This window comes from Lytechinus pictus, chromosome 5, assembly GCF_037042905.1.
Source record: "Lytechinus pictus isolate F3 Inbred chromosome 5, Lp3.0, whole genome shotgun sequence".
Taxonomy (NCBI): domain Eukaryota; kingdom Metazoa; phylum Echinodermata; class Echinoidea; order Temnopleuroida; family Toxopneustidae; genus Lytechinus; species Lytechinus pictus.
This window is the reverse complement of record NC_087249.1, coordinates 36263686-36286534: the sequence shown is the minus strand read 5'-3', so window position 1 is coordinate 36286534 and position 22849 is coordinate 36263686. Positions and strand designations below refer to the sequence as shown.

General features: G+C 37.6%; 1 long non-coding RNA gene across 1 annotated transcript; it reads right to left on the bottom strand.

The window, feature by feature from the left end:
* Nucleotides 1–9070: 9070 nt before the first annotated feature.
* LOC129260244 (uncharacterized) lies at nt 9071–14717 on the bottom strand. The gene is made up of 3 exons (XR_008584504.2): nt 13125–14717; nt 12589–12684; nt 9071–9625 (listed from the first exon to the last, which is right to left on the bottom strand). It is a non-coding gene; the product is annotated as an uncharacterized LOC129260244 (long non-coding RNA).
* Nucleotides 14718–22849: the final 8132 nt, after the last annotated feature.

Here is a 22849-nt window from a genome sequence, read left to right as displayed (position 1 = left end):
GCACCGCCGGCGCCGGTTGCAACAGCATGGAACAGTCCGATATCGGTAAGATAAGGAGTTCCGAGAAGCTGCGGGGGGGGGGGGGGGGGGCGGCAAAAATGACGCCCTAAGCAGCGGGGGATGAGAATCTAAGCTTCTAAAAAGAAGAACTCCAGTGAAGTAAATCACTTTCATGGAGGGACTCATCCACAGTCGGCCCGAGAGAAAGCGGGTCGTGGTGATCGTGGTTAGACAGGCATAAGTATGCATACATACACGTATACATTTTATACATAAATGTATATCCACCACGATTACATCATCCTCGGTCACGCAGTGACCATGGTCACATACATAGTATGGAAGAAGGATGAAAGCAGCCTGCGAGGCGACTCAAGTGTGCCGAGTGAAAAAGCTTCTAAAAAGAAGACAACTCGACACACGGGCACGGTAAATGCATCGACCGTAGCCCACTCCACACGAGGAAGCGGCGGAGACGCCCGCAAGTTTGACCCACATAGAGGGCAGTCTATCGGATAGACTGTTTGAGCTCGACCGATGGCCTGGTGGCGGACAGTTTGGTGTGAACTCGCCGACCCGGCACGGTGGGTGCGCCCAGGAAGTAGGCATAGAAATGACAGAAAAACCCTGGGGCTTGAAACAAGCCTGAACGCACGCACACAGCCGACAATCTAAAGAGATATATGGCTGTTTCTTTCCACCGAGATGATGCTTACCCGAACGGGAAAGACTCGGGGAACAAGTTGTGAATGTCAACAGGAGGGGTATCTGGCATATAAATAGCCGATTCCCTCCGGGTGTTCGGTGCGGTGCTGCCGGCGGGGTCCGGGGGGACGACCGATGATGGCAGCTCGGGCAGGGCTCGCACGAGCCGCCCGAATACGAGACAAATAGGTTACAAAATAACCATAATGCACCGGGTGGTGAAGGCATAGCGATTATTAAGTATAGGAGAACTATTAATCGCCGTGACATTCAGATCCGATATTTATGCTCATAAGCTCGGCAGAGCTACGAGATAGTGAGACATACCGCTGAGCGGTGATGGTGCTAATATCGGAGTCGCCCTCACTACAGCGGCGATCGCTGGAGGACGGGTGTCTGTACTAGCCCTGACTCTAACCTTACAAGGAAGAGAAGGAGTTAAAAGTAAAGACAGGGCACCCTTACTTACGTATAGAAAGTGAGGTTCAAGCCAAAAGCTGACGGTCCCGTCACCTGGGCGGACGGTCCGCGGGCGTGATAGGTTGCCCTCTCAAAAAACAGCCAAACATTATCATGAGAAAAGGAAGGCATGCGGTATGTTAGAAATTCTTACCTCCAATCTACAGGCCCGCCTAGGGGGTAGAATGGAGAGAGTTACCGCTGAAAGAGCCGTTGCAGTAAGCGATGCCCGGTCAAACTGTGAGGCTTGACGAAGAGGGCGAATTCGGGAGTACCTGCATATTAATGGGGGATACCCATGCAGGTGAACTCGCCGACGGCTCCCTGAGTGCGGCTGGCGGGAGAAACTCAATCCGCTCAATGCCCGTCACCGGCAATAAGACCGACAGAAAACAGCCAAGCGGCTACAGCGTCCAACCAGCGACATACGGGGGCTTGCCGACTTGCTGGGTGAGACCCATACGTCAGCAGCACCTGTGCATATCATGAAAACACCCGTGCGGGTGAAAGGGCCGGCAATTTCAAAGAAAAGGGCCGGTGGCTGGTGCGAGGCTGTTGATAAGCCCGGCCGTCGCGTAGCGGCGGTCTGTAATGACAGAGAACACGAGGGTAAGAACCCGTAATGCTCGGGACGTGTTGATGCAACCTGTAAGGATGCAACGTCCAGCCGTCGGTCATCGAGAGCTTGCCGACATGTTGGCTTGAAAGCCGTATGTTGGAAGCACCTGCATGGAAACGGGGTCACCGTGTAGCTGAACAGCGTTTCAATAAAAGCCCGGCGTGAGAGGGCAGGTGACTGCTTGAACCGCACGGTGCTTAGCACGGCGGCTGGAGCTGACATGAAGCGGGAGTCTGGTGACATAATGGGGGGCGATGCCCGTATGTCGATAACACCCGTGTATTAGCGGGAATTTCCCTTGCAGGTGCGTGAGCCGGCGAATCATGAAATTGCCGGTGACTCTCCGAGGTGTGAGATGGCGAATGTCTGCTTGACCTGCCCGGTGTTTGACACGGCGGTTTTAGCTGACAGAGAGTATGAGGATAAAAAATCTGTGATGCTCGAGGGCGCTCTGTTGTAACATGAAGTTACGACGCCTGACCATCGGCACAAGAATCAGAAAGAAAGGGTCTGCCCGCGAAGCGGGGTTAGCAACCTAGAATTTCTTCTTCTTCCTTTTCAATGCGGCCCCCGCCGGGGGGCAGAAGAGGGCACAAGAGACAGGGGGGACGTGATATCTCGCATGAGAAAAAACACCCAAATCTGATCAAGCCGTTTAGGCACATGAACGCTAATTCCACGGTTCCACCTTTAAGGGCACGTGGACGCGATTCCACGGTTCCACCCTGATCAGATAATCGTGAGATTGACGGAGTCGAGCTCACGTGTCTCTAGCGACTAGGGGCTGGTAGCCCTTTGCTAATGCTCCCTGAAGGAGACTGACAAAGCATCGAGCCTAGTCTGTGCCGGGAAAAGAGTACCATGCTCTTAACCCGGACTTGTTGGACCCGATAGCCGGTGGGTAAAGCAGCCCTGGAGGAGTGAAGTTTTCTATACTAGTACAACACTCCCCAAAATAGGTTCAGGTCCCGTCGAGGGAGCCTTGGCTATCACCTTTCAGGCACGTGGCCACTGCGCCACGGTTCCACCCTAAAACGCTCGGGCACGTGGGCGCGGTTCCACCCTCTTGGGCACGTGGACTCTTTTTCCAAGGCACGTGGACGCAACTCCACGGTTCCACCCTTTATAGAGCCCATTGCAAAGGGTCTCACTCTCTTGCCCTCATACTCACCGCCGCTGATCACGGGAACAATAATACCATGTCTGGTTCTCTCCCAGTGGCAGGTTTGGAGTCATCAGGAGATGAGTCAAAAGAGCTCATCTACCTGGTAAGTTCTTAGCTGAAAGAACAAAAGGAGGGTCGAAAACAGAGAGGGGGCGGAGGGGTGGGTGGACAAGAAAGGTGACAAAGCAAGATCCTTATCAGAAATATTAATAATAAAATTAATAACTTCGGAAAAAACAGGACCGACTTCTTAAACATGAGATCAAACAAAGTTAAGAAGCTGAAGTGAGAAAAAAAAACTAAATTATTTTTTATTATTTTTTTTTTACATGTATACATGAATTAATTAAAAACAGAAACGTCTAAGTCCAAGGACGAAGAGCAGGATCAGCTAAGAAAAAAAATACAAGGTTTTTTTATTTTTTATTTTTTTGACAAGGGTCAAAAGAAATAAGTAAAGGAGCTGATCTGAAAGGAAGAAGTAAAAACTTACTTCCCTTAAACTGGAAAGCCGAAAACTCATTAGCGAAAACTTTTTTAAAGGACGCTAATAGATAACAGGGGGGCTACCCAAAAATTTTAAGAGAAAATTTTTTTTAAGACAATAAGTATAAAAAAAAAAATTTCAATACAAAAATAATTATTAAAATTAATTAATAATTAAACAATTAACCAATTGGTTAATTAACAATTAATCAATTCATTAATTAATCAATCAATCAATTAATCGAACAAAAACAAAAGATTGATTGAGACAATCAACCGACTCACAAAGGAACAAGTTGAAAACAAGTTTGAGAACAAACAAGGACGACGCTCCTATCTGTCCCATAGCCTAAGCTGTGGGGAGGAAATAAAATCAATTCAATTCAAGATGAGGCAAAGGTGCAAGTCAAGAATAATAAAGAATTAAAAAGGATTTGGCGTCGTATCAATGCCTGCGGCATGCAGGAAGGGTGCGCGGAGCTACGGGTAAGGGAAGCGGAAGCAACCCGTCTGTGAGAAAATGAAACTGACGGTTCGGAACTCACAAGTTTATTTAAAGAAAAACGTGAATAATAACACGAATGCTCCATGCACTATGATATAATGAAATCAATCTAAAGCCGAAAGGAAAGGATTGAAATAGGCTGTAAATACATAGATAAATATGTAAACAACGGACACTTTTATAGTAAAGTGGGAGTGTACTTAGGTAACGTCTGATCACGGCGGCAGGCGAAAGTAAAAGAGGAAATGGACGCCAAATTGCGCGATGATCTTGGGATAGTGCGTTCATAGGGAGATGTAGCGCGCGCGCAGGAAAATTGTGTACTGTATATTCGGCGTGCTGGTTCATCGTAATGAACAAGCAAATCAAATGAGTTTATCCCAGTTATTGATAGTATATAAAGTATTACATTGTTTAAGCCTGTCACTCTAACAAATTGTTTAAACTTTTTTTGCAATTGTTTGAACTTTTTTAACAACTTGATTAAAAAGTTTAAATAGTTGATCAAAAAATAAACAGTTGTTTAAAAAGTTTAAGCAATAGTTGTTAGCGTGACGGGCTTAAACAATGTTCTTAAAATCTTAAACAGCATTTTTACAGTGCTGATAGTTTGAAAACAAGCACATGAACCCCTATTCTTTAATGTTTTCACCTCTACAAGCTTGCAAAGTTTGGTGGAAATGACAAGGATTTTAAATAAAGTGCAGCATACTTCTCAGATTTGTTATAGAAATTTCAACTTTTTGAGATTACAATTTTTGTAATCTTTTACATCTTTTACTCCATTTGAAAGAAATAAAGGTGCTGCTAGTATTAAAAGGGCAACTGATTAGCAATATGAATGATTTTTCCATCTTGAGTATACATTTCTGATCTATACTGTACAATTTGATGAAATTTACATAGATTTTGGCTTAGAAATAGAAGTTTAACCTAAACGTAATTATCCCGTGGGGTCTAAAAATGCAAAATTCTTTTAAATTAGGAGTGGGCTATGAAAGGGTGATTTTTGGTTTTACTGTGGCAACCGTTTTTTTTAACATCATCATCATCAAGAATGTATGATGCTTTAAGGATCTGAAGGATGTATCCACTTTGGGGGGAGTACAGCTTACTAGAAAGCAGGATATTGCAATTCCCAGCAGTTTTCTTATAATGAGTTATTATATATTGCCCAACATCAAAATGCCTAAACAGATACCTATTCATGAGCATAAATGTTTAATGTTTCATTTGTTAACTGATGAGCTTAATTTCTTTTCATATGTTTGCATATTGTAACTTAAGATTGGAAGAAATCATGTATCATGGGACTGGTAAACACTTTACTAACATGAATATCAGTATGTGGGACTAAAGTGAAATTTCAGATCAGATAATTGGTATCTTTGGAAGAGTTTTAAAAGGTGAAGAAATAAAATATCATCATTGGTTTTAACATATTTTGTCAATTTTATACTAATAATTAACATACACGAAAATCAAGTTAAAAAATTATTTGTCCGGGGGTCAAACTCAAGGTCAAAGGTCATGACCTTATAAATTGCTCCAATACATTATTTGATGCATGTTTTGGATTCCTCTCTGAATTTCCTTTTGAATGGTACCAGTTTCGTGAAAATTGGTCAACACGTTACGACGCATTGGCCATTGAAAGTTGAAGGTCACGCCCATTTTTGTCAAAACAAGGAGAAAAGGGCGGGCCGTAGCACGAGAACCGACGGACCGATTGGACTATTTTTTTTGTTTTGTACTTGGGCCATGGGGAATTTTATGTGTACCAAATTACAACAAATTCTGAGAGGGTCGGGTGCAAAATTGCACATTCATTGGGTGAATTGGCATGGAATGACCCGTAAGTTACCATTAAGTTAAGTTAAAATAATGGTAAATTTTTATGCAACGGGGCCCAGAATAGTTACAGTGTAAATGCCATAATGTGGGGTTAATTACCTTTCTCCGCCCCCTGAATTAGCATATTTGACAAAACATGTCCTCAATTCTTGAGACAAAACATATCTTCTATTTCTGAGGCATCTAATTCTAAACCTAAGAGCTCATTTCTATGACACTATAGTTAATACAGGCCTTGTCATGGGGGCCAATGCATTTATGCAGTGCAGTATGTACAGTACATTGTATACTGTACAGCCCCTATAGATAATTGAAATTTTTTATTTAATAAGATATATTTCACAAATATCCGTAAAACCCAAAGTAGAGGAATAAAAGCAATATAGCTCTATGAAGCTGCTTGCTATTGTTGACCTGGTCATCTAATATCAAAGAACCCCAGGACGATAAAACCTACTTTTTGGCTGAATAATGGCTATAAAAATTGGAAAATTTAGGTATGATTACCTTTTAACTCTACAAATAATGGTTTAAAAGTACTAATTATAGGAAAAACAAACTGCCTGCCCCCCAAAACATATGAATAGACACCAAAACCAGAGAAAAAGACCACCAAATAAAGAAGTTGTGGCCAAAACTTTGATTTTGGGGGGTTATGGCGGCCATTTTGGATTTTGGCCCGGCACACTTTTTTCTTGGACCCGAGACAAAAAATATTGTCATTTCATGTTGAGATACATTACAAGGAATAAACAAGTGGAATGCCTCTGGCGGTCTCACCTGCATCACGCGATTCAATATAGCAGCAGTGCTGACTTTGAAAACTAATCAAATAATTATTCACAAAAAAACTATTCATATAATGATACAATACTACGTTCATAGACATTTGACCTTGATCATGTGACCTAAAACTTGTCAGTGAACTTGATTACCCCTATATCCACATTTTATACACTATAGCTCTATAAACTTTGAAAGTTATGACAGCAATCTAACAAACCTCTAAAATGGCCAAAGTTCAATGACCTTAAATGACCTTTGACTTTGGTCATGTGACCTGTTCAAAGATACTTCATTACTCTTATGTACAAGTTCCATGAATCAAATCGATAATCTTTCAAAGTTATGATCGTAATTCAACAGATACCCCCCCCCCCACATGGCCAAAGTTCATTGACCTTTGACCTTGGTCATGTGACCTGAAATTCGCACAGGATGTTCAGTGATACTTGATTACTCTTATGTCCAAGTTTCATGAATCAGATCCATAAACTTTTTAAGTTATAATGGTAATTCAACAGATACCCCAATTATGGCCAGAGTTCATTGACCTTTGAATTTGGTCATGTGACCTTAAATGCGCACAGGATGTTCAGTGATACTTGATTACTCTTATGTCCAAGTTTTATGAACTAAACCAATAAACTTTCAAAGTTATGATGGTAATTCAACAAATACCCCAACATGGCCAAAGTACATTGACCTTAAATGACCTTTGACCTTAATCATGTGACCTGAAACTTGCACAGGATGTTCAGTGATACTTGATTACTCTTATGTCAAAGTTTCATGAATCAGATCCATAAACTTTCAAAGTTATGATGGTAATTCAACAGATACCCCCAATTTGGCCAAAGTACATTGACCCTAAATGACCTTTGACCTTGGTCATGTGACGTGAAACTCAAGCAGGATGTTCAGTAATACTTGATTAACCTTATGGCTTAGTTTCATGAACAAGGTCCATTAAGTTATGCTGTCATTTCAAAAACTTAACCTTCGGTTAAGATTTGGTGTTGACGCCGCCGCCGCCGCCGTCGGGAAAGTTGCGCCTATAGTCTCACTCTGCTATGCAGGTGAGACAAAAACTGTTGCCATATTGAAATTACAAAAAAGTATTTTTGACCCATGTATAGCCCAGCCAAATCCTATTTAAATGCTCAATTCTCAAGAACTTCCAATTCTGCTCAATAGCAAAAAATCAAACACATGAACCTATGTTATTATTTACATATTTGAAATATTCAGGTGCTAAAGTAACTCTCTGCAAAATATGGTGAAAATGACTTTGATTTCATTTTAACTGTGGAATGTCCTTAAGGCATGTTTAGCATTCTTATATCTAAATATTGAGAAATTAAAAGTGCTGAAAAACTATTACTCTTCCACTCATACCCCACCACACACATACATGTATGGGCTGATTTATATATTTCCTCTTAAATATTAAATATGAAAAGGGAGTGGTCCTCTTTTTGGTTGATAAGAAATCTTTAACTCTGGTGTGTTGGCTCAGTTGGCAGAGCATCTGTCTCACAACCGGGAGTTCAAATCCCAGACCAAAAGATAGGAGTTGCTGCTACCCTGTTTGGCGTTCAACAATTAAAGGGATAGAGCCTCGTTGCTCTGACGCTACACAGCGGCTGCCAGGCTGGAAAAAAAAGAGTAGTTAGCAGGCCTGCTGCTTTATTAACCATTTGAAAAACATCCCTTAAATCCCCAAATGAGCCTTATGTAATTAAGCCTGAAATCAAAGTTGTCAGAAACTGAATCAGGCAAAAGACAGATGGCCGGCATTTTTGTATTTAAAATTCACTTCCTAAAGCCTCATTCAGATATAGCGCGACAAGGACAGTAACTTTAAAGGTCAAGTGCACCCCAGGAAAATGCTGACTTGAATAAATAGAGAAAAATCAAACTAGCATAGTGCTGAAAATTTCATCAAAATCGGATGTAAAATAAGAAAGGTATGACATTTTAAAGTTTCGCTTATTTTTCACAAAACAGTGATATGCACAACTAGGTGAGTCAGTCGATGATGTCCATCACTCACTATTTCTTTTGTATTTTATTGTTTGAAATACACAATATTTCATTTTTTATAGATTCGACAATAAGGACCAACTTGACTGAACCATAGTATTAAACAATGCTAAATTCCACATGTTCAGGGAGGAATTAATCGTTGTATCACTTGACAATGATGAGAAAATTAGAATATTTCATATAATAAAATACAAAAGAAATAGTGAGTGGATGACGTCATAGTCTTCTCATTTGCATACCAGCTAGGATGTGCATATAACTGTTTTGTAAAATTAAGCGAAACTTTAAAATGTCATAACTTTCTTATTTTACATCCGATTTTGAAGAAATTTTCAGTGTTATGCTTGTTGGATTTTTCTCTTTTTATTCAAATCAACTTTTTGTTGGGGTGGACTTGTCCTTTAATCATAATTTTTAAATATGGTGAGACAAATCACTTAATATGCTTCAAGTCTAGAAAATTGTCAATGGTCGCTCAGAGAATCGTATACATTGTAGAAATTTTACATAGTGTTGTCACAACTCATAATCATACATGTACTATGTAATGATTTCATGTTGTATTATGACACAAGTTCGTATGAACAACTCTGGACAGATTATTTTACGTCAACTCTTAAAACAAAATTTGACTGGTCAGCAATTGCTTTTGCCGCATTACGAAAATAATTCAGATTGCCTCTTCAACATTTTTAAAGCCTCATAAATCCGATTGACTTTGTAAGATATTAAACATTGATGAGGTTTGATGCTGAGCTTTGGTGTGCAATAATTGAATGAGCCTTGGTGTGCAATAATTGAATGAGCCTTGACAGAGAATGAGCCTTTAGCCTTTACGAGTACTTGAAGAAAATAGATAATAGAAATATACTAACCTTAGAGTTTGGTCAAATGAAGAGCTTAAAATCTGAGTGGCATCTTTGGAGAACTTGACAGAAGTGACCCCTTTACTGTGAGCATTCTCGAATCTCCTCAAACATTGTCCTGTTTGAACCTTCCATACCTAACAAATATAAAATATAATATATTCAATCATTCATATACTGTCAATTTCAACTCTAAACAATAATGTATTTTCCATTCTAAAATATCTTAAAATACTGGCCTGTCTTAGATTTCCAACAAATATAAAATAAAAATAAACCAAGTGGAACGCCTCTGGCAGTCTCACCTGCATTACGCGATTCAATATATTAGCAGTGCTTACTTTGGAAACAACTACTAAATACTTATTCACCAAAAAAAAAATCATATCATAATAGTACTATGTCCATTGACCTTGATCATGTGACCTAAGACTTAAGCAAAACAATTATTCATACTTGATTACCCTTATGTCTATGGTTCATGAACTACATCCATAAATCAGAGTTATGATGCCAGTTCAACAACCAAAGTTTGTTGACCCTAAATGACCTTTGATCTTGGTCATGTGACCTGAAATGCTCACAGGGAGTTCAGGGATACATGGTTGCTTTTATGTCCAAGTCTCATAAACTAGATCTATAAACATTCAAAGTTATGACGACATTTCAAAACTAAACCTTGGTTAAGATTTCAATATTGATTCCCCAACATGGTCTAAATTCATTGACCCTAAATGACCTTTGACCTTAGTCATGTGACCTGAAACTCAGGCAGGATGGTACAAAAATTATTGACTGTGCATGAGGATGAATGTGTAAATTATCATTCCCGAGGTGTGTTTAATACCCCCCTCCTTCTATCACCCCGGCACCTTGGCCGAGGGGTGATAGAAGGGCCAGTATGAAAGGCACCGGGGGAGTTATGATTTTCACTGTCATCCAAATACAGAGCAGTCCATATTTGTTTTATATACCTCATCGATAATCACATAACTCTAACCCCAATCGATTAAATTTCAGGACCACTAGAGTAACTTTTGAGTAATCTCAATTTAATTTGTTAAATCACTAAAGTTGCAATTTAAACAAGCTGCACTTTGCCAGTGCGCGTGCAGTTGGCTGCGCATACATGGCTGAGTAGCAGCAGCGCAGCCAGATAGCTCACAACTTGTGGTCCCGCTCTCAGGGGATACAAATACTATCAAAGAGTTTGTATAGAAATGTACAGTTAGTCAAACCTCTTAGACGATGATAGATGGAATATCACCGCGTCACATGATGCAGTTTTGACCAATCAGAGATTACAATCTTAGTATGAGGTATATGGGAGAGCAAGGCTAATCCGCCCCTGGGGCAAGTCCCCCCATCATATGATTTTCCACTTTGCTGTGACTGGATGTAGGTTTTGTTGATGATGTAATGTTAGCCTGCTGAAAGGTAGCAACAAACCTTGGCGAGAGGTCATCTCCTCTGAATTCCCAAAAATTACAATGACTTGTCCATTTTGAGGCTATTTAAAAAAAAATTATTTTCCAAATTTCTTGTATTTTTTTATAGACACTCATGACTATAATTGTATTTTTTTGTTAAAGAGGTGGGATATATTTGCTTACTGAAATATGCCTTTGATACTTCAAAACAATTATGTTGTGCATTTTGGGGAAAACTAGAGAAAAGAAAATGGCTGCCCAAATTATATGAGCCTAGGTTAAGTTAAACTGAAGTTATCACGTTTACAAGGAAAAGTAAACGGACGGACAAACGGACGGACACCGAGTGTGATACAATAATACGTCCCGTCTAGACGAGCGTATAAAAAGGACATTTTTTTCCTACTGGGATTTTTTTTTTTTGGGGGGGTGAATATCAGTATGTGGGACTAGAGTGAAATTTCAGATCAGATAATTGGTATCTTTGGAAGAGTTTAAAAAGGTGAAGAAATAAAATTTCATCATTGATTTTAACATATTTTGTCAATATCATACTAATAATTAACATACACGAAAATCAAGTTAAAAAATTATTTGTCCGGGGGTCAAATTCAAGGTCAAACCTTATAAATCGCTCCAATACATTATTTGATGCATGTTATGGATTCCTCGCTGAATTTCCTTTTGAATGGTACCAGTTTCGTGAAAATTGGTCAACACGTTACGACGCAATGGCCACTGAAAGTTGAAGGTCACACCCATTTTTGTCAAAACAAGGAGAAAAAGGGCGGGCCGTAGCGCGAGAACCGACGGATCGATTGGACTAATTTTTTTTGTTTTGTGCTTTGGCCATGGGGAATTTTATGTGTACCAAATTACAACAAATTCTGAGAGGGTCGGGTGCAAAATTGCACAATCATTGGGTGAATTAGTATACAAATGATGCATGGGTTAGAGTGGGTCAGTAGGAACTGTGTGCACAAGGTAACTTTGGCATGGTTTAACCCACGAGGCGCAGCCGAGTCGGGTTAGACCATAATGCCAATGCCATAATGCCACGTGCACACAGTTCCACTGACCCACGAAAGAAACCCATGCATCATCTGTTTTATAGAATGGAAAAAATGTATTGAATACACCACAAAAATTAATGATTTACCGGATAATAAATTACGATTTTGTAAAAAAAAAATATATATATATATTTTTTTTTTACAAAAAACATATTTTTAAAAGAAAAAACGTACTGCCGTATTTTGGTTGCAAAAACTTACTAAATACGGCTAAAACGTACTGGTTGGCAGGTCCGCACTACTGCTCCCTGCGATATTCCATGTCATTGTAAACATCTGAGGTATCCTTCACCAACTCAAAAACTTGACCAGTAAAGCCGTAGCAACCAGCTAGTCTCTCCAACAGGATTCTATGATCCATCATATTAAACATGGCACAGAAATCTAATTACAAATAGGCCTTCTGTAGATTAGGTACAATACAATTTCCCCATGATTAAGGACTTCTATTTTTCCTTTTATTGTCAAAATCCTTGGCTGTGTGAAAGTATTTTTTTTTTAGTGGTCAACCACTGATAGGAAATCGTTACAGTGACTGGCAATATCAGTCAGGCACAGGTGGACCAACAGGTTTATCTCTGGCCTACCTTGACCTACCTTGATCTTGCCATCCTGACCCCCAGTAGCTACCATTTCGCTGTCCCGACTGAAGCACATACATAACACAGCATCATCCATCAACATGAACGAATCCTGAGAGAAGAAAAATAGATTCAAAGAAATAAAACACTGTTAAAAAAAAAAAAATCAGTTTGAAAAGACTATTTAATTGGTTTGACTAATATATCTTTGTTATTATATTTCTATTGTATTGTTTGAATAGCTTGGATTTTTTTTAAATTCTCGTTTCTGGGCTACTACATGTTTGTATTTCATTCAATAAAATGATATACTTGATATATGAATGTCTCTTAAGCAAAAAAAAAAAATATTTGTGCATTATGTATGCTGTATAACACCAATAATCTCTTCAATAACAATTTGACAATGACTACATTCTAACATCTAAAAAATGTCTTGTGTTTATAGATACAAACTCTGTTCTTACTTGTCCTATCATTGCCATTATTAATCATTTTTATGGATTGTTTTAGGCATGTTGAAGCAATAAGATAATAACACTGGGAAATCACCTCTGCCTGATACTTGAGATCCTTTCTGATCTTTCCAGTCTGAAAGTTCCAAACCTCAATGAATCCATCCACACTACCAGTCACCAAGAATTGACCATCGGGAGAGAAAGCTGCGCATTCCACATGGGACTTCTGACCAAACTGGACAATTAAATCACAAAATTAGATGTCTTTTTTTTTTCAAAGTCACCACCTACATACACATGTCACTTTCTATTACTGGCCAAACACCAATTCATCCTATCCATACAAAATACATGTATTTGCAATGACTGAACTACTACATTACCCTTTCATTAATTTGTGGTCGTGGACAACGGCAAACCAATTCATCACAAATGAATAAATGAAAGGTAGATGACCAGAATAGTCAAGAATATTGCTATCAGGGTATCAGTCTGCATGATATTTTCAAGTACAAAATGGACTCTGTGACCTCTGACATATGATATTGTGACATTAATGTCCCTTGAATAAGAATGTACATGAATTTAGTTTGAAGTTCATCCCCAAAGGGGTTCTTCAATTATCCTGAGAACAAGATCCATGTACTTATAATGTAATGACCTCTGTGACCTTTGATCTTGACATTACCTCAAGATATAATCACTATCACTCTTATGTTTGCATACATGAGCAAGGTTTCAAGTTGATCGATCACATGGTTATTTAAGGGAGCCCATCCATATTGTATTGGCAGCGTGCACCCCGCGAGCACACCCCCGCTGCGGTAATTAGTGAACAGGATGTATCTCCCCGCTAGACGCAGCTAGCGGCGGCGCGCTGCTCAGATTAAAGCAGATTAAGGACGTTCCACAGTTAAAGTGAAATCCATGTCATTTTCACCAAACTTTGCGCATAGATACTTTAGAACCTTAATATTCGAAATATTCAAAAATTAACATAGGTCCATGTGCTTGATTTTTTGCTATAGAGCTTCAAAATTCACCCAAATTGATGTTCTTAAGAATTGCGCATTCAAAAGAATTTGGCATTTTTAGACCGCCCAAGATTACTACAATGAGTTTTAAACTTCTATTACTCAGTCAAAATACATGAAAAAGTCATCAAATTTCGCAAGAGAGTTAATAATTGTATTGTTAGAGTGTAGAATCTACTTATAGTGCTATTTGTTTGCAATTTTAAGTTTAACAGCACTGTCAGTTCTTAAAAATGGGGTAAAAAATAACAAAATCCCAATCTAAAAAATGTAAAATTTCAGTAACAAACTACAAACGTACAATAAATGCTGCACTTTATTTAAAATCCATGTCATTTTCACCAAAATTTGCAGAGTTGTAGAGGAAGGTATACCTAAGAGGTACAAACATTGAAAAATAGGGGTTCATGTGCTTGGTTTTAAACTATCAGCATTTTTATTATAGCAAATGTGCTTTTTAAAACACAAAAAATGCGCCGAATACTTTGTATCTATGTGAAGAAAAAATCAAAACCACTCTACCATTTATTCAAACTCGTGGTAATATTCGTGATTCTTGGCAGCACTGCAGAGTAAAGTATTTTGAAATTGTAGAGATTTTTTTTTTTTAATGTTCCATGGAATAATTCAATTTTTTAGCTTCATGAAATAACGCATCGGATCTACAGTTAAAGTGCAGAAGATGAGAAAAATCAGCTCATACCTGCAGCTAATTAATCACCTGTTCATCCATTGTGACGTCAGCGCGTAGAGTGTAAACTATGCGCAGATCATAATGGGCACAAACATAACTGTGGAACGTCCTTAACAGGAATCATTAATCCTAGATTTTATCCTTGCAGCTTCTCGCCGCTTGCACGCGGCCAACTTGCAAGCGAATACTCGTACTCAAATGATGTGCTTCTTTCTAAATCCGTTGGTGAAATGTGCGCGACCGATGCGGTGATTTTTCTTGTCCGCCCGACACGAAATGGAGGTATTGAACTATGAAATATTGAGCTTAAAAGAGTCTTAGATTTTTAGCAAAATACTTCTTGTACGTTTCGAGGTGGAAAGATTCATATTGATATGAGTTTTATATTATTTCCCTTGCGTAATAATTATCTATTTCTTCCAACAAAGTACGATCATCACTTGTTCTTAATCCGACCCGACATGAAATAGGGCATAGTATCTTCTAGCAATGTAAAATTATCGCTTGCGTGTTTGTTTGGGTCCGTTCCGGCACGAAATGAACTTATAAAAGAATGAAATATTGAGCTAAAAAGTGTCTTAAAAACTTTTTAAAATATTTCTGGTACGTTTCAATGTGGAAAGATTCGTATTCATGTAATTAAACTTGCGAAATAATTATGTATTTCTTCGAACAATGTACGATAATCGCTTGTTCTTGAATTCGACCAGACATTTAATAAAACAAAATGCATGGAATGTTACAAGATAACACGGGTCGTAGATTATTCTAAATATACTTTTAAATAGTTTTAAGGCGGAAAGAATCTAATTACCTTTCGTAATAATCTATGGTATTTTTCAACAATGTACGATTATCGCCTGTGTGTTTTTTTTCCGCTCGGGCACGAAATAAAGGTATAAAAGAATGAAATGTTGAACTAAAAGTGTCTTAAATGATTTTGAAAATATTTCTGGTACGTTTCAAGGTGGAAAGATTCGTATTCATAAAGTTAAACTTGCAAAATAATCACGTATTTCTTTGAACAATGTACGATAATCGCTTGTTCCTGAATTCCACCAGACATTTAATAAAACAAAATATATGGAATATTGACAGATAACACGGGTCCTAGATTACTCAAAAATAGTTTTAGGGCGGAAATAAAATAACTATTCTATTCTTCGAACAATGTACGATAATAACTCGTTCTTGAATCCGACCCGACATGAAATGAAGCAAAATATTTGGAATGTTAATAGATAAAACGGGTCGTAGATTTCTAAATAGTTACGAGGCGGAAAGCATCTGACTGCCTTTCGCAATAATCTATGGTATTTTCCAACAATGTACGATTATATCTTGTGTGTTTATTTCTGCTCCAACACGAAATGAAGGTATAAATGTGCGAAATATTGAGCCAAAAACTGTCTTATAAATGATCTAAAAAATACTTCTAGTACGTTTCAAGGTGGAAGGATTCATATATATCTAATTAACCCTGCTTAAAAATTAAATATTTCTTCCACCAATGTACGATAATCGCTTGTTCCTGTTTTAGAATGATATAATTCACCTTGCCATTAATTTGATGGTTCAAATTACAAAATTTGTTTTTTTATGCCATAATATTTTATGCAAAAGTATTCAAATAATTTCATTTCATTTTTACATAATCATTGGATTATTTGGTCACAGCAGGTGAGTATAATAGTGCTTCTTCGCAATTCATTATGACTGTTTTCATACTCGTACATGTATACACAATTAATCAATTTAATGAAAAACGCTCAAGCGCAATGAAAAGAGCAGGATCTTTTGCAGAATATTTATGTCTGCTACGCCCATGACCCTTCAATGATAATTAATCAATATAATATACGTCGGATACTTTCTTTGAAAAGAACTCGCCGCGCATTATATGGTGAAAGCAAATGGACGCTTTGATCTTTAATAACTTAAACAGCACCTTTGTTAGGTATTTCTTAATCAGTTAATCTTAAAAGGGGATAAGAAGGAACATCCTGTGGAGTCTCTACTTTTTGCCCTCTTATAATATTTTAATGCTATTAAAAGTCATCCAACACTAGAATATTTTGAAAAATTGGTCGGCCATTTCTTTGAAAAGGGGGGGGGGGGGGGAGGGGGGGGGGGCGAAACTTATTAGACCTATAAAATCCTGGGCACGTTGAAATCAACAAAGTATGTATAGCTCTATGGTATAATTATGTACATATATATTTTTAGGGCGGTAATGTCAATAGGCATCCAAACAGAATACCTCGTTAGAAGGCGGGATTATTAGAACTTTGATTCTAACTTACCTTTTGTATCGGCGTGGGGATACAAAATCTATGCAAATTGTTAACATAATTAAAAGAAAGATAAACTTAAAAATCGGGGGGGGGGGGGGGGGGGGGGGTATAAAACCAAGTCAATACTAATGTGGGTACTTATGGGTGTAACTCCTAGATTTACCCGGGGCCACAATGCCTTGTCGCCTTTTCAGCTACTTTAAGAGATATGCCTCATTATATTGCTACATAACTAAGATCATATAATGTCGGCTTGGTCGCTATTTATAAAATCCCGTTCTTTAAATCTTCATGATCTATTTTTCACATTTTTTTTTTTAACATCCTTTAATTCATTGCATTTGCTTTCTTTTCTCCGTTTTCACACTTTATTTTGCTCTCGCGATTTTTCAAATTACATTGACAAATTATAATTACCCGAAACACTTTTGAAATATAATGTTCGTCTGTCTATTGCGTGCTCATTGTTCATAGTTTCATCTTGGGGTTTATTTTTGCACCACTTGGAATAACGTCAACATGGTCAGGCTTCCTGCTTTCACTCCTGTTCAAAGAAATCTTGTAATAGTTATTTTTGCCAAGAAATGCACAAAGATCGTCCAGACAAAAAAAAAACCGAGATGCCAACGTTAGTGTTTTCATTGAAGCTCGGGCTCAATGAATTCGATCATGAGGACTAATCACTCCTTTGTGAAATGACGAAGTGCCAGTTGCTCGAACTTGTCACAATAGCTCTAATTCTATAGGGAATTAAATCTATTGTTCCTTCGCATTTTATCGTTGAGAGGATAAAAGCATTGCAGCTCTAACTTTGTTGAAAAATTAGACACAGGAGAGAAGTGACGCTTTTTGGACGAAATTGTTAGAAAAAGACGAGACGTAAAATAATCATCAACAATTGCATATGCATCAATTAACTAGAAATGGCACGAACATGGCAATGATTCTGCATGGAGTGGAAATAGAACATGTCGTCCCTTTTTCAGTCCACGTTCATTTACTGTTCATTGAATGTGATGTGCATCTAGAGCAATATAAAATTCTGAACGCAAATTGTATGAATATATGCGGATCATTATTTATGTACATTACTATATTTTTTAAATCCCCTTGCCCGGCATCCGGGGTAGGAGGATGGGCGGCAGCAGGGTAATTTTGATTAGGGGGAGGAGTAACTTTTTTTTATACTTAATTTCATATCAGGTCGGATCAAGAACAAGCAATAGTTGCATCTTGTTAAAAGATGTAGATATTATAGCGTAGGGAGAATTAGATTCTTTCCATTCCAAAACTCTTCTGAAGTATATTTTTAATAATTTAAGATCTTTATGAACTCGATATTTGTCAATCTTATAGCGCCATTTTATGTCGGGTCGGATCTCTTTCCGATTCGAAACCTTTTAGAAGTATCATCTAGATCGAAACTCTGTATAGGTATATCCATGATTTTCTTGAAGTCGACCATCATTTTATAACGGGTCGGATCAAGAACAACAATCGTATATTGTTGGAAGATATAGATATTCATAGCACAACAAAAATCAATTATTTCCACATCGAAAGTCTTAAAATATATTTTTATTGACAGAGGATATCTTTTAACTCTTTAAGAGCCATTGGCAGCTATAGCTGCCCATAGCCCTCTAGTGCCATTGGCAGCTATAGTTGCCCAAGCAACTTTTTTTTGTTTAACCAATTTTACAGCCAGAAAATCAACACCATATTCTGTGTTTTTTATGTTGTTATATTGGCAAGGAATTCACAATTGATTTTGTCATATAAAAAATAGTGGTTTACATAGACATTTTTTGAGTAAAATGGAATTTTGCATCATTATTTTGAAGAGTTGATTTAGGATATTGCTGCGATCTCAATCAAGATTTCCACTCTAGACACGTGTGATATAAAGGTTGTGTGTAGCAATACACGTACTTCTATGGGCAGAGCAAAGGCGAGTGTGCGAAGGCATTCAGCTCGGAATTGACCAATGACAGAGCGGTACGATGTCTCTCACCCAACGCTACTCGCCCATTCGCTATTGTTTTATGAATATTCATGAGCTATCGATCGGGTCTTTTGCATGTGTGTGTGTGTGTGTGTGTATTTGAGTTTTTGTCAGACGTGTATCAATCAGATATGATTATTTACGTCTGGGACCGACCTTTAACGTCAACATCAGAAAGACGAAGGCCGATATGGTAGTATTCTTGCAGGCCGATATGGTAGTATTCTTGTGTCAAGGCTTTTTTCTGCCTGCAAATGTGCAAGGTTTGGGGGAGATTTTTTTTTGGGGGGGGCGGGGGAAAGGTATTTTACTTTGTTTTTTTAGCATTCTCACAAAATTGTTCTCGTTATAAATATATGAGTAAAGAAGGCTGTCATTTCCAACTCCCGTCGCACTGTAATCATCACACTCATTATTTATTTATTCATTTATTATTATTATTATTATCATTATTAGTATTACTATTATCGTAATCATTATTATTGTTATTGTTATTATTATAATTATTATCATTATTCTTCTCCTTCACCTTCTTCTTATTATTATTAATGTTATTGCCATCAGAATCATCATCATCATCATTATGATTATTATTCAAAAATAATTGTTGTAATCATATCAATTGCATTCCTTCTGCAGCCAAACTCTCTCTTCATAAAGTTAAGATCAGGTAAATAACGGTTCATATTCGTTTGTGTTTTTATAGCCCAAACCATTATAAAAAAAAATGACTGACATTGTTATGCTTATCAATATCATATTCAAACTTCTCACAAAAATATGAATTGTTCAATATTCTCCTCTAATAAAATAGGAAGAAGCAAAAAAAAAAAAAATGTGATAATAAAAACGGCCGATAATACCGCTTTATTCTTCTCAAGATTTTTTTTTTTTCAAGGTGGATGTTTTTCCTTTGCTAAATCAAACCATTGGTCAGAGAAAAAGTAAACGGAGTATATACAGTAATATCAGATGTTTTGAGGAAAAGAAAGAAAGGGATACATTAACAAAACCGATCAGACCGACCTGTTAGTTGCTGCATCATTGACGTCACTATCAAGGGGATTTTAAAACGACTTTAGAGAGTAGAAATGAAAATGATAACGGGTTGAATATTACATTTCTTTATACCACGCATATTATTGTACACTATGTTATCTGAACAAATTATTTCTTTTACCACGGATAGTGCTACGAGCTGGGGAGGCCCTGGGCGGATGCAGGATTTTTCTGTAGGGGGGCAAATTGTTTTCTCTTTACCTGGGTCACCCATAATAAATCAATACCGGAACCTTTGAAAGTATTAAAAAGTCAAATCAAAAGACGCGCGTGAGCCCCGATTTGTATGAACATCCTGTGCTAAATTACTTTCCTAGATAATAGGTCAGGAGGGAATGCGGATTAGAGATTAATCATGAAAGAGAGTCTGGGCATCTATTGTTCATGACTTGGTGGCATGAACAATAGAATGTAGTCACGTAGAATGTTAACAGGTGGCTACTTTGGTCAGGCCAGTAATACAGAACAAACAGGCCTATTTTCTTTTTGAAAATTTGTATTGATTTTTTTGTTTGTAACTGATCTGCATTCCCTCTTCTTTGATTCACGAAAACTAAACTTTTTTTTTTCTTACTTCTGTGCACTTTGCCATGAACACCTATATTATTTTGTGGGATTTTATACCCCAAACTTGTAATTATTGAATCTGTCCGACCCCTTTTTATCTATATTTCAATATATCATCTTTAGTTCTTTTATATTTTGTCTCCTTCCGACTGGCAATAACTTTGTTTGCTACACTATGAATAAACAAAATTACAGAGTCTTATTTTGAAGACTACACGAATGAAAGGGTACGGTTGGCCGCACTTTGAAGATACATGGCTCTAATATATTATTGTGTGTGTTTGCGTGGGGATCGCAGCTGTGCTGTGATTGGTCACTTGATCGACGACAATGCCCTTTTTTGGAACAGGTCATACTCTATCGTACTTCAGAGGAAATAACTTGAATAGCAAGAATAGTATTTCATTCAAATCAGCATTATTTTTCGTTATTTCTGTTTGTTCACTTTCATCAATACATACGTCATTTGAAAGGGTAAACATTGAACTTTCATTTTATCTTCTTAATTTCTTGGTATCTCTACAATTCCTCAGGTTATTTACTCTTTAAAATGTTCATGAAATCATAATTTTCTAGGTTTTACTTATTGAAAAAAAAGATGTAAAATATTACATCTTTTCTCCATTTTTCCAAACGCAAATATGAAAGATAACACGACCATAAAGCCCATGAACCATGCATCATTTCATGTGTAGAAGGTTTTATCATACAACGTACGGGTAAAGAATTATGACCGTTTTAAAATCAGTTGCTTCTCAAGTTTCGGTCAATTTAGGATCCCCTCGAATATCCCTGGCAGTAGAGGGGTATTGGGCCTGGCAGAGTAAGAGTTAACTCGATATTCCATACTGAAATACTTTCATCTCATGTCGGATTGGATCACGAATAAGAAATTTTGCGACTTTTATTCCATAAAAAATGCCTTTTCGACTTTGTCGGGAAATTAGTCATTTAATTTTTTCTGACAGAACATGGGTTCGTCCATATAGGGAAATATCAGTTATTTAAATCGTTTACACTCAAATTAAATTTCAAATCATGCCCGATCGATCGTGAATTAATTTGAGATGTTTGTAACTCCATTTCATTTGCCTTTCCGATATTGTCGAGGAAAGTGTCATTTATGTTCTCAGATAACATGAATTCAGTCCTAAAGATATATGAAATTTATCTTAAATTGTTTGCACCTCAAAACAATCAATAATACATCAATCGGAAATGATGGCGAGAATCAAAGAACGACAGAGATATTCCATGCATCCAACAATCTAATGGTATCGGTTCGCGAAATACGCAGTAGCACCCATTCATCATGTTCATAATAAAATATAGAGGGTGAAGAGTTTCCTCATTTGAATAACCACATGCGGCACTAAAAAAAAAGGATCGTCACATCCATCAGTTCCCATTATTTGTATAAAGGCCCTATATAGTCTATTTATTCACAAAATGTTGCTAAACTTAAAAAATAGACCTAAAATTATTCTGGGTTTATCAAATACTGCAGTATGAAAGTTACAATGAGTATCATACAGTTTCACTTTTTTTTCATAAGTAAGATGTTTTGTATGGGGATGTCATCTGTGGATCCCAAGCGTTTTCTTTTTCTTCGTTCAATGTTTTTTAATAAGAAAGAAAAATATGGACAACTTAACCGCATATCCAGTTTTTCATTATTGTTCCTGCTCGAAATGATACAGAGCGATCAAAAGACGGCGTTTGTCTAGCTTTCAAAGTTAATGATAATGGGCGATAATGTGCATTCGACCATTAACGCCCCCGCAATCCCTCCCCCACTCTGCGTGTGGTCTTTAGTGTCACTAGGGAATTGTTAGCGCACACAGCAAAAACTGTGGTGTTAACCGGTGTACATAGAGGACCACACCAGTTATTTTACACCGGTGTTAAATTGGTGGTGTTAGTTTTACACCTATAGGTGTTATTACAACACCTATGGTTGTTACATTTACACTCTTTGGTGTTATATTCAATCTCTAGGGTGTTACTTTAACACCTCAGGGTGTGGTCCTCTATTAATACCATTGGTGTCAGTTTTAACACCACAGTTTTTACAGTGCACTATGAGAAACTGGTGGATGAAAGGCTGATATCGGATTTAATCCCGTGCCTAGAAAGACAGTATTGAACATCCTTGATACTTAAAAG